Source organism: Heterodontus francisci, chromosome 11 (assembly GCF_036365525.1).
Source record: "Heterodontus francisci isolate sHetFra1 chromosome 11, sHetFra1.hap1, whole genome shotgun sequence".
Classification (NCBI taxonomy): domain Eukaryota; kingdom Metazoa; phylum Chordata; class Chondrichthyes; order Heterodontiformes; family Heterodontidae; genus Heterodontus; species Heterodontus francisci.
Window position 1 is genome coordinate 5,336,864 of NC_090381.1, and position 13,904 is coordinate 5,350,767.

The following is a 13,904-nucleotide window of genomic DNA, read 5'->3' on the forward strand; positions in this document are numbered from 1 at the left end:
CACGCTGAAACACCTACACCACACACTGAAAACCCTTCCCCACACACTGAAACACCATCCCCACACACTGAAATACCTTCTACACACAATGAAACACCTTCCCCACACACTGAAACCTTTACCCACACACTGAAACACCTTCCACAGACACTGAAGCACCTTCCCCACACACTGAAACAACTTCCCCACACACTGAAACACCTTCCCCACACACTGAAACCTCTTCCCCACACACTGAAACCCTTCCCCACACACTGGAACCCTTCCCCACACACAGAAACCCCTTCCCCACACACTGAAACACCTACAGCACACACTGAAACCCCTTCCCCACACACTGAAACACAATCCCCACACACTGAAATACCTTCCCCACACAATGAAACACCTTCCCCACACACTGAAGCCCCTTCCGCACACACTGAAAGAAATTCCCCACAATCTGAAATCCCTTGTCCACACACTGAAACCCCTTCCCCACACGCTGAAACGACTTCCGCACACACTGAAACCCCTTCCGCACACACTGAAACACCTTCCCCACACACTGCAACACCTTCCCCACACACTGAAACCATTTCTGCACATACTGAAAAACCTTCCCCACACACTGAAGCCCCTTCCTCACACACTGGAATCAATTCCGCACACAGTGAAGCCCTTCCCCACACACTGAAACACATCCCCACACACTGAAACACATCCCCACACACTGAAACACCTTCCCCACACACTGACACCCCTTCCCCACACACTGAAACAACTTCCCCCCACACTGAAACCCATCCCCACACACTGAAACACCTTCCCCACACACTGAAACCCTTCCCCACACACTGAAAAACATCCCCACGCACTGAAACACCTTCCCCACACACTGAGACGCCTTCCCCACACACTGAAACACCATCCCCACACACTGAAACACATCCCCACGCACTGAAACATCTTCCCCTCACACTGAGACCCCTTCCCCACCCACTGAAACACCATCCCCACACACTGAAACACGTTCCTCAAACACTGAAATCCCATCCACCACAGTGAAAACTTTCCCCACACTATGAGACCCCTTCCCCACACACTGAAACACATGCCCCACACTCTGAAACACCTTCCCCACACACTGAAACACCTTCACCATACACTGAAACATCTTCCCCAAGCACAGAAACCCTTCCCCACACACTGAAACCCCTTCCCCACACATGAAACCCTTCCCCATACACTGAAACCCCTTCCCCACACACTGAAACAACTTCACCACACACTGAAACCCATTCCCCAAATACTGAAACACCATCCCCACACATTGAAACACCTTCCCCACACAATGAAACACCTTCCCCACCCACTGAAACCTCTTCCGCACACACTGAAACACCTTCCCCACACACTGAAACCCTTACCCACACACTGAAACCCCTTCCCCACACACTGAAACCCTTCCCCACACACTGAAACCCCTTCCCCACACACTGAGACCCCTTCCCCACACACTGAAACACCATCCCCACACACAGAAAGACCTTCCCCACACACTGAAATCCCATCCACCACACTGAAAACCTTCCCCACACTCTGAGACCCCTTCCCCATACTCTGAATCACCTTCCCCACACACTGAAACACCTTCCCCAGACACTGAAACACCTTCACCATACACTGAAACACCTTCCCCACACACAGAAACCCCTACCCCACTCACTGAAACACCTACACCACACACTGAATCCCCTTCCCCACGCACTGAAACACCATCCCCACACACTGAAATATCTTCCCCACACAATGAAACACCTTCCCCACACACTGAAGCCCCTTCCGCACACACTGAAACACCTTCCCCACACACTGAAACCCTTACCCACACACTGAAACACCTTCCCCAGACACTGAAGCACCTTCCCCACACACTGAAACAACTTCCCCACACACTGAAACACCTTCCCCACACACTGAAACCTCTTTCCCACACACTGAAACCACGTCCCCACACACTGAAACACCTTCCACACACACTGAAACCCTTCGCCACACACTGAAACCCCTTCCCCACACACTGAATCCCTTCCCCACACACAGAAACCCCTTTTCCACACACTGAAACAACTACACCACACACTGAAACCCCTTCCCCACACACTGAAACACCATCCCCACACATTGAAATACCTTCCCCACACAATGAAACACCTTCCCCACACACTGAAGCCCCTTCCGCACACACTGAAACACCTTCCCCACACACTGAAACCCTTACCCACACACTGAAACACCTTCCCCAAACACTGAAATCCCTTCTCCACACACTGAAACCCCTTCCCCACACGCCGAAACGACTTCCGCACACACTGAAACCCCTTCCGCACACACTGGAACACCTTCCCCACACACTGAAACACCTTCCCCACACACTGAAACCATTTCTGCACATACTGAAAAACCTTCACCAGACGCTGAAACCACTTCCCACACAATGAAACACATTCCGCACACAGTGAAGCCCTTCACCACACACTGAAACAACTTCCCCACACACTGAAACCCATCCCCACACACTGAAACACCTTCCCCACACACTGAAACCCTTCCCCACACACTGAAACACATCCCCACGCACTGAAACACCTTCCCCACACACTGAAACCCTTTCCCCACACACTGAAACACCATCCCCACACACTGAAACACCTTCCTCACACACTGAAAGCTCATCCACCAAACTGACACCCTTCCCCACACTCTGAGATGCCTTCCCCACACACTGAAACACCTACCGCACACACTGAAACACCTTCACCATACACTGAAACACCTTCCCCACGCACAGAAACCCTTCCCCACACACTGAAACCCCTTCCCCACTCACTGAAACCCTTCCCCATACACAGAAACCCCTTCCCCACACACTGAAACAACTTCACCACACACTGAAACCCATTCCCCTAATACTGAAACACCATCCCCACACACTGAAACACCTTCCCCACACAATGAAACACTTTCCCACACACTGAAACCTCTTCGGCACATACTGAAAAACCTTCCCCACACACTGAAACCCCTTCCTCACACACTGGAACCAATTCCGCACACAGTGAAGCCCTTCCCCACACACTGAAACACATCCCCACACACTGAAACACATCCCCACACACTGAAACACCTTCCCCACACACTGACACCCCTTCCCCACACACTGAAACAACTTCCCCCCACACTGAAACCCATCCCCACACACTGAAACACCTTCCCCACACACTGAAACCCTTCCCCACACACTGAAAAACATCCCCACGCACTGAAACACCTTCCCCACACACTGAGACGCCTTCCCCACACACTGAAACACCATCCCCACACACTGAAACACATCCCCACGCACTGAAACATCTTCCCCACACACTGAGACCCCTTCCCCACTCACTGAAACACCATCCCCACACACTGAAACACGTTCCTCAAACACTGAAATCCCATCCACCACAGTGAAAACTTTCCCCACACTCTGAGACCCCTTCCCCACACACTGAAACACATGCCCCACACTCTGAAACACCTTCCCCACACACTGAAACCCCTTCCCCACACATGAAACCCTTCCCCATACACTGAAACCCCTTCCCCACACACTGAAACAACTTCACCACACACTGAAACCTATTCCCCAAATACTGAAACACCATCCCCACACATTGAAACACCTTCCCCACACAATGAAACACCTTCCCCACCCACTGAAACCTCTTCCGCACACACTGAAACACCTTCCCCACACACTGAAACCCTTGCCCACACACTGAAACCCCTTCCCCACACACTGAAACCCTTCCCCACACACTGAAACCCCTTCCCCACACACTGAGACCCCTTCCCCACACACTGAAACACCATCCCCACACACAGAAAGACCTTCCCCACACACTGAAATCCCATCCACCACACTGAAAACCTTCCCCACACTCTGAGACCCCTTCCCCATACACTGAATCACCTTCCCCACACACTGAAACACCTTCCCCAGACACTGAAACACCTTCACCATACACTGAAACACCTTCCCCACACACAGAAACCCCTTCCCCACTCACTGAAACACCTACACCACACACTGAATCCCCTTCCCCACGCACTGAAACACCATCCCCACACACTGAAATATCTTCCCCACACAATGAAACACCTTCCCCACACACTGAAGCCCCTTCCGCACACACTGAAACACCTTCCCCACACACTGAAACCCTTACCCACACACTGAAACACCTTCCCCAGACACTGAAGCACCTTCCCCACACACTGAAACAACTTCCCCACACACTGAAACACCTTCCCCACACACTGAAACCTCTTCCCCACACACTGAAACCACTTCCCCACACACTGAAACACCTTCCACACACACTGAAACCCTTCGCCACACACTGAAACCCCTTCCCCACACACTGAATCCCTTCCCCACACACAGAAACCCCTTTTCCACACACTGAAACAACTACACCACACACTGAAACCCCTTCCCCACACACTGAAACACCATCCCCACACATTGAAATACCTTCCCCACACAATGAAACACCTTCCCCACACACTGAAGCCCCTTCCGCACACACTGAAACACCTTCCCCACACACTGAAACCCTTACCCACACACTGAAACACCTTCCCCAAACACTGAAATCCCTTCTCCACACACTGAAACCCCTTCCCCACACGCCGAAACGACTTCCGCACACAATGAAACCCCTTCCGCACACACTGAAACACCTTCCCCACACACTGAAACACCTTCCCCACACACTGAAACCATTTCTGCACATACTGAAAAACCTTCACCAGACGCTGAAACCACTTCCCACACAATGAAACCCATTCCGCACACAGTGAAGCCCTTCACCACACACTGAAACAACTTCCCCACACACTGAAACCCATCCCCACACACTGAAACACCTTCCCCACACACTGAAACCCTTCCCCACACACTGAAACACATCCCCACGCACTGAAACACCTTCCCCACACACTGAAACCCTTTCCCCACACACTGAAACACCATCCCCACACACTGAAACACCTTCCTCACACACTGAAAGCCCATCCACCACACTGACACCCTTCCCCACACTCTGAGATCCCTCCCCCACACACTGAAACACCTACCGCACACACTGAAACACCTTCACCATACACTGAAACACCTTCCTCACACACTGAAAGCCCATCCACCACACTGACACCCTTCCCCACACTCTGAGATCCCTTCCCCACACACTGAAACCTGTTCGGCACACACTGAAACACCTTCCCCACACACTGCAACCCTTACCCACACTGAAACCCCTTCCCCACACACTGAAACCCTTCCCCACACACTGAAACCCTTGCTCCACACACTGAGACCCATTCCCCACACACTGAAACACCATCCCCTTACACAGAAAGACCTGCCCCACACACTGAAATCCCATCCACCACACTGAAAACCTTCCCCACACTCTGAGACCCCTTCCCCACACACTGAAACACCTTCCCCACACACTGAAACAGCTTCCCCACACACTGAAACACCTTCACCATACACTGAAACACCTTCCCCACACACAGAAACCCCTTCCCCACACACTGAAACAACTACACCACAGACTGAAACCCCTTCCCCACACACTGAAACACCATCCCCACACACTAAAATACCTTCTCCACACAATGAAACCCCTTCCCCACACACTGAAACACCTATACCACACACTGAAACTCCTTCCCCACACACTGAAATATCTTCCCCACACAATGAAACACCTTCCCCACACACTGAAGCCCCTTCCGCACACACTGAAACACCTTCCCCACACACTGAAACCCTTACCCACACACTGAAACCCCTTCCCCACACGCTGAAACGACTTCCACACACACTAAAACCCCTTCCGCACACACTGAAACACCTTCCCCACACACTGAAACACCTTCCCCACACACTGAAACCATTTCTGCACATACAGAAAAACCTTCCCCACACACTGAAACCCCTTCCCCACACACTGAAACCCATTCCGCACACAGTGAAGCCCTTCACCACACACTGAAACACATCCCCACACACTGAAACACATCCCCACACACTGAAACACCTTCCCCACACACTGAAACCCCTTCCCCACACACTGAAACAATTCCCCACACTCTGAAACCCATCCCCACACACTGAAACACCTTCCCCACACACTGAAACCCTTCCCCACACACTGAGACCCCTTCCCCACACACTGAAACACCATCCCCACACACTGAAACACCTTCCTCACACACTGAAATCCCATCCACCACACTGAAACCCTTCCTCACACTCTGAGACTCCTTCCCCACACACTGAAACACCTACCCCACACACTGAAACACCTTCACCATACACAGAAACACCTTCCCCACGCACAGAAACCCTTCCCCACACACTGAAACCCCTTCCCCACACACTGAAACCCTTCCCCATACACAGAAACCCCTTCCCCACACACTGAAACAACTTCACCACACACTGAAACCCATTCACCAAATACTGAAACACCATCCCCACACACTAAAACACCTTCCCCACACAATGAAACACATTCCCCACACACTGAAACCTCTTCCGCACACACTGGAACACCTTCCCCACACACTGAAACCCTTACCCTCACACTGATACCCCTTCCCCACAAACTGAAACCCTTCCCCATACACTGAAACCCTTTCCCCACACACTGAGACCCCTTCCCCACACACTGAAACACCATCCCCACACACTGAAACACCTTGCCCACACACTGAAATCCCATCCACCACACTGAAAACCTTCCCCACACACTGAAACACATTCCCCACACACTGAAACACCTTTACCATACACTGAAACACCTTCCCCACACACAGAAACCCTTCCCCAAACACTGATACCCCTTCCCCACAAACTGAAACCCTTCCCCACACACTGAAACCCCTACCCCACACACTGAAACACCTTCACCACACACTGACACCCCTTCCCCACTCACTGAAACACCTTCCCGACACACTGAAATACCTTCCCCACACAATGAAACACCTTCCCTACACACTGAAACCCCTTCTGCACACACTGAAACACCTTCCCCACACACTGAAACCCTTCCCCACACACTGAAGCACCTTCCCCACACACTGAAACACCTTCCCCACACACTGACACACCTTCCCGTCACACTGAAACCCCTTCCGCACGCACTGAAACACCTTCCCCACACACTGCAACACATCCGCACACATTGAAACACCTTCCCCACACACCGACACCGCTTCCCAACACACTGAAACCCTTCCCCAAACACTGAAACCCATTCACCACACACTGAAACACATCCAAACACACTGAAACACTTTCCCCACACACTGAAACCCTTTTCCCACACACTGAAACCCCTTCCCCACACACTGAAACGCCTTCCGCAATCACTGAAACCCCTTCCGCACAAACTGAAACACCTTCCCCACAAACTGAAACCCTTTCCGCACATACTGAAACACCTTCCCCACTCACTGAAACCCCTTCCCCACTCACTGAAATACATCCCCACAGACTGAAACCCCTTCCCCACACACTGAATCCCCTTCCGCACACACTGAAACACCTTCCCCACACACTGAAACACCTGCCCCACACACTGAAACCCTTCCCCAAACACTGAAACCCATTCACCACACACTGAAACACATTCCCCACACACTGAAACACTTCCCCAAACACAGAAACACGTTCCCCACACACTGAAACCACTTCCCCACACACTGAAACATCTTCCCCACACTCTGACACCCCTTCCCCACACACAGAAACCCTTCCCCAAACACTGGAAACCATTCACCACACACTGAAACACATTCCCCACACACTAGAACCCTTCCAAACACACTGAAACGCATTCCCTACACCCTGAAACCCATTCCCCACACACTGAAACCCCTTCCCCACACACTGAAACGCCTTCCGCACACACTGAAACCCCTTCTACATACACAGAAACACCTTACCCACACAGTGAAACCCCTTCCCCACACACTGAAACCCCTTCCGCACATACTGAAAATCCTTCCCCAGACACTGAAACACATCCCCACACACTGAAACACCTTCCCCACACACTGAAAACCTTCCCCACACACTAAAACACTTCCCCCCACACTGAAGCACATCCCCACGCACTGAAACACCTTCCCCACACACTGAGACCCCTTCCGCACACACAGAAACAACTTCTGCACACACTGAAACACCTTCCCCACACACTGAAATCCCATCCAAACACACGGAAACACCTTCCCCACACACAGAAACCCTTCCCCACACACTGAAACCCCTTCCCCAAACACTGATACACCTTCCCCACACACTGAAACACCTTCCCCACACACTGAAACACCTTCCCCACACACTTAAACACCTTCCCCACACACAGAATCCCTTCCCCACACACTGAAACCCCTTCCCCACACACTGAAACCCTTCCCCACACACTGAAACCCCTTCCCCACACACTGAAACACCTTCGCCACACAATGAATCACCTTCCCCACACACTGAAACCCCTTCCGCACACACTGAAACACCTTCCCCACACACTGGAACCCTTACCCACACACTGAAACCCCTTCCCCACACACTGAAACCCTTCCCCACACACTGAAACCCCTTCCCCACACAGTGAAACACCTTCCCCACACACTGAAACAGCTTAAGCACACACTGAAACCCCTTCCACACGCACTGAAACACCTTCCCCCAAACTGCAACACATAACCACACACTGAAACACCTTCCCCACACACTGAAACACCTTCCCCACACACTGAAATCCCATCCACAAACACTGAAACCCTTCCCCACACTCTGAGACCCCTTCCCCACACACTGAAACACCTTCCCCACTCACTGAAACCCCTTCCCCACACACTGAAACCCTTCACCACACACTGAAACACCTTCCCCACACACTGAAACACCTTCCCCACACTCTGACACCCCTTTCCCACACACAGAAACCCTTCCCCAAACACTGAAAACCATTCACCACACACTGAAACACATTCTCCACACACTAAAACCCTTCCAAACGCACAGAAATATATTCCCCACACACTGAAGCGCCTTCCGCTCACACTGAAACCCCTTCTGCAAACACTGAAACACCTTCCCCACACACTGAAACCCCTTCCGCACACACTGAAATGCAGTCCGCACATACTGAAACACATTCCCCACACACTGAAACACATCCCCACACACTGAAACACATCCCCACACACTGAAACACCTTCCCCATAAACTGAAACCCCTTCCCCACACACTGAAACACCTTCCCCACACACTGAAACCATCCACACACACTGAAACACCTTCCCCACACACTAAAACCCTTCCCCACACACCGAAACACATCCCCACACACTGAAGCACATCCCCACGCACTGAAACACCTTCCCCACACACTGAGACCCCTTCCACACACACTGAAACAACTTCCCCACACACTGAAACACATTCCCCACACACTGAAATCCCATCCAAACACACTGAAACACCTTCCTCACACACTGAAACCCATTCCCCACACTCTGAAACACCTTCCCCACACACAGCAACACCTTCCCCACACACTGAAACACCTTCCGTACACACTGAAACAACTTCCCCACAAACAGAAACACTTCCCCACACATTGAAAACCATTCCCCAAACACGGAAACACCTTCCCCACACACTGAAACACCTTCCCCACACACTGAAACACCTTCCCCACACACATAAACACCTTCCCCACACACAGAAACCCTTCCCCACACACTGAAACCCCTTCCCCACACACTGAAACCCTTCCCCACACACTGAAACCCCTTACCCACACACTGAAACACCTTCACCACACACAGAAACCCCTTCCTCACACACTGAAATACCTTCCCCACACAATGAAACACCTTCCCCACACACTGAAAGCCCTTCCGCACATAGTGAAACACCTTCCCCACACACTGAAACCCTTACCCACACACAGAAACCCCTTCCCCAAACACTGAAACCCTTCCCCACACACTGAAACCGTTCCCCACACACTGAAACACCTTACCCACACACTGAAACAGCTTACCCACAAACTGAAACCCATTCCGCACGCACTGAAACCCCTTCCCCACACACTGCAACACATCCCCACACACTGAAACACCTTCCCCACACACTGAAACCCCTTCCCCACACACTGAAACCCCATCCGCACATACTGAAACACCTTCCCCACACACTGAAACACATCCCCACACACTGAAACACATCCACACACACTGAGACACCTTCCCCATAAACTGAAACCTCTTCCCCACGCACTGAAACACCTTCCCCACACACTGAAACCCTTCCCCACACACTGAAACACATCCCCCCACACTGAAGCACATCCCCACGCACTGAAACACCTTCCCGACACACTGAAACCCCTTCCCCACACACTGAAACCCCTTCCCCACACACTGAAACACCTTCCCCACACACTGAAACCCCTTCCCCACACACTGAAACACCTTCCCCACACACTGAAACACCTTCCCCACACTCCAAAACACCTTCCCCACTCACTGAAACCCCTTCCCCACACACTGAAACCCCTTCCGCACATACTGAAACAGTTTCCCCACACACCGAAACACATCTCCACGCACTGAAACACATCCCCACACACTGAAACACCATCCCCATAAACTGAAACCCCTTCCCCACACACTAAAACACCTTCCCCAAACACTGAATCCCATCCACACACTCTGAAACACCTTCCCCACACACTGAAACCCTTCCCCACACACTCAAACACATCCACACACAATGCAGCACATCCCCACGCACTGAAACACTTTCCCCACACAGAGAGACCCCTTCCGGACACACTGAAACACCTTCCCCACACTCTGAAAACCTTCCCCACACACTGAAACACCTTCCCCACTCACTGAAACCCCTTCCCCACACACTGAAACCCTTCACCACACACTGAAACACCTTCCCCACACACTGAAACACCTTCCCCACACTCTGACACCCCTTTCCCACACACAGAAACCCTTCCCCAAACACTGAAAACCATTCACCACACACTGAAACACATTCTCCACACACTAAAACCCTTCCAAACGCACAGAAATATATTCCCCACACACTGAAACGCCTTCCGCTCACACTGAAACCCCTTCTGCAAACACTGAAACACCTTCCCCACACACTGAAACCCCTTCCGCACACACTGAAATGCAGTCCGCACATACTGAAACACATTCCCCACACACTGAAACACATCCCCACACACTGAAACACATCCCCACACACTGAAACACCTTCCCCATAAACTGAAACCCCTTCCCCACACACTGAAACACCTTCCCCACACACTGAAACCATCCACACACACTGAAACACCTTCCCCACACACTAAAACCCTTCCCCACACACCGAAACACATCCCCACACACTGAAGCACATCCCCACGCACTGAAACACCTTCCCCACACACTGAGACCCCTTCCACACACACTGAAACAACTTCCCCACACACTGAAACACATTCCCCACACACTGAAATCCCATCCAAACACACTGAAACACCTTCCTCACACACTGAAACCCATTCCCCACACTCTGAAACACCTTCCCCACACACAGCAACACCTTCCCCACACACTGAAACACCTTCCGTACACACTGAAACAACTTCCCCACAAACAGAAACACTTCCCCACACATTGAAAACCATTCCCCAAACACGGAAACACCTTCCCCACACACTGAAACACCTTCCCCACACACTGAAACACCTTCCCCACACACATAAACACCTTCCCCACACACAGAAACCCTTCCCCACACACTGAAACCCCTTCCCCACACACTGAAACCCTTCCCCACACACTGAAACCCCTTACCCACACACTGAAACACCTTCACCACACACAGAAACCCCTTCCTCACACACTGAAATACCTTCCCCACACAATGAAACACCTTCCCCACACACTGAAAGCCCTTCCGCACATAGTGAAACACCTTCCCCACACACTGAAACCCTTACCCACACACAGAAACCCCTTCCCCACACACTGAAACCCTTCCCCACACACTGAAACCGTTCCCCACACACTGAAACACCTTACCCACACACTGAAACAGGTTACCCACAAACTGAAACCCATTCCGCACGCACTGAAACCCCTTCCCCACACACTGCAACACATCCCCACACACTGAAACACCTTCCCCACACACTGAAACCCCTTCCCCACACTCTGAAACCCCATCCGCACATACTGAAACACCTTCCCCACACACTGAAACACATCCCCACACACTGAAACACATCCACACACACTGAGACACCTTCCCCATAAACTGAAACCTCTTCCCCACGCACTGAAACACCTTCCCCACACACTGAAACCCTTCCCCACACACTGAAACACATCCCCCCACACTGAAGCACATCCCCACGCACTGAAACACCTTCCCGACACACTGAAACCCCTTCCCCACACACTGAAACCCCTTCCCCACACACTGAAACACCTTCCCCACACACTGAAACCCCTTCCCCACACACTGAAACACCTTCCCCACACACTGAAACACCTTCCCCACACTCCGAAACACCTTCCCCACTCACTGAAACCCCTTCCCCACACACTGAAACCCCTTCCGCACATACTGAAACAGTTTCCCCACACACCAAAACACATCTCCACGCACTGAAACACATCCCCACACACTGAAACACCATCCCCATAAACTGAAACCCCTTCCCCACACACTAAAACACCTTCCCCAAACACTGAATCCCATCCACACACTCTGAAACACCTTCCCCACACACTGAAACCCTTCCCCACACACTCAAACACATCCACACACAATGCAGCACATCCCCACGCACTGAAACACTTTCCCCACACAGAGAGACCCCTTCCGGACACACTGAAACACCTTCCCCACACTCTGAAAACCTTCCCCACACACTGAAACACATCCCCCTCACACTGAAGCACATCCCCACGCCCTGAAACACCTTGCCCACACACTGAGACCCCTTCCCCACACACTGAACTCCCATCCAAACACACTGAAACACCTTCCCCACACACTGAAACCCATTCCCCACACACACAAACAACATCCCCACACACTGAAACACCTTCCACACAAACTGAAACACCTTCCGCACACACTGAAACAACTTCCCCACACACAGAAACCCTTCCCCACACACTGAAACCCTTTCCCCAAACACTGAAACACCTTCCCCACACACTGAAACACCTTCCCCACACACTGAAACACCTTCCCCACACACAGAAACTCTTCCCCACTCACTGAAACCCCTTCCCCACACACTGAAACCCTTCCCCACAAACTGAAACCCCTTCCGCACACACTGAAACACCTTCAACACACACTGAAATCCCTTCCTCACACACTGAAACACGTTCCCCACACAATGAAACACCTTCATCACACACTGAACCCCCTTCCGCACATAGTGTAACACCTTCCCCAAACACTGAAACCCTTACCCACACACAGAAACCCCTTTCCCACACACTGAAACCCTTCCGCACACACTGAAACCCCTTCCCCACACACTGAAACACCTTCCCCACACACTGAAACAGCTTACCCACACACTGAAACCCATTCCGCACGCACTGAAACCCCTTCCCCACACACTGCAACACATCCCCACACACTGAAACACCTTCCCCACACACTGAAACACCTTCCCCACACACTGAAACCCCTTCCGCACATACTGAACCACCTTCCCCACACACTGAAACACATCCCCACACAC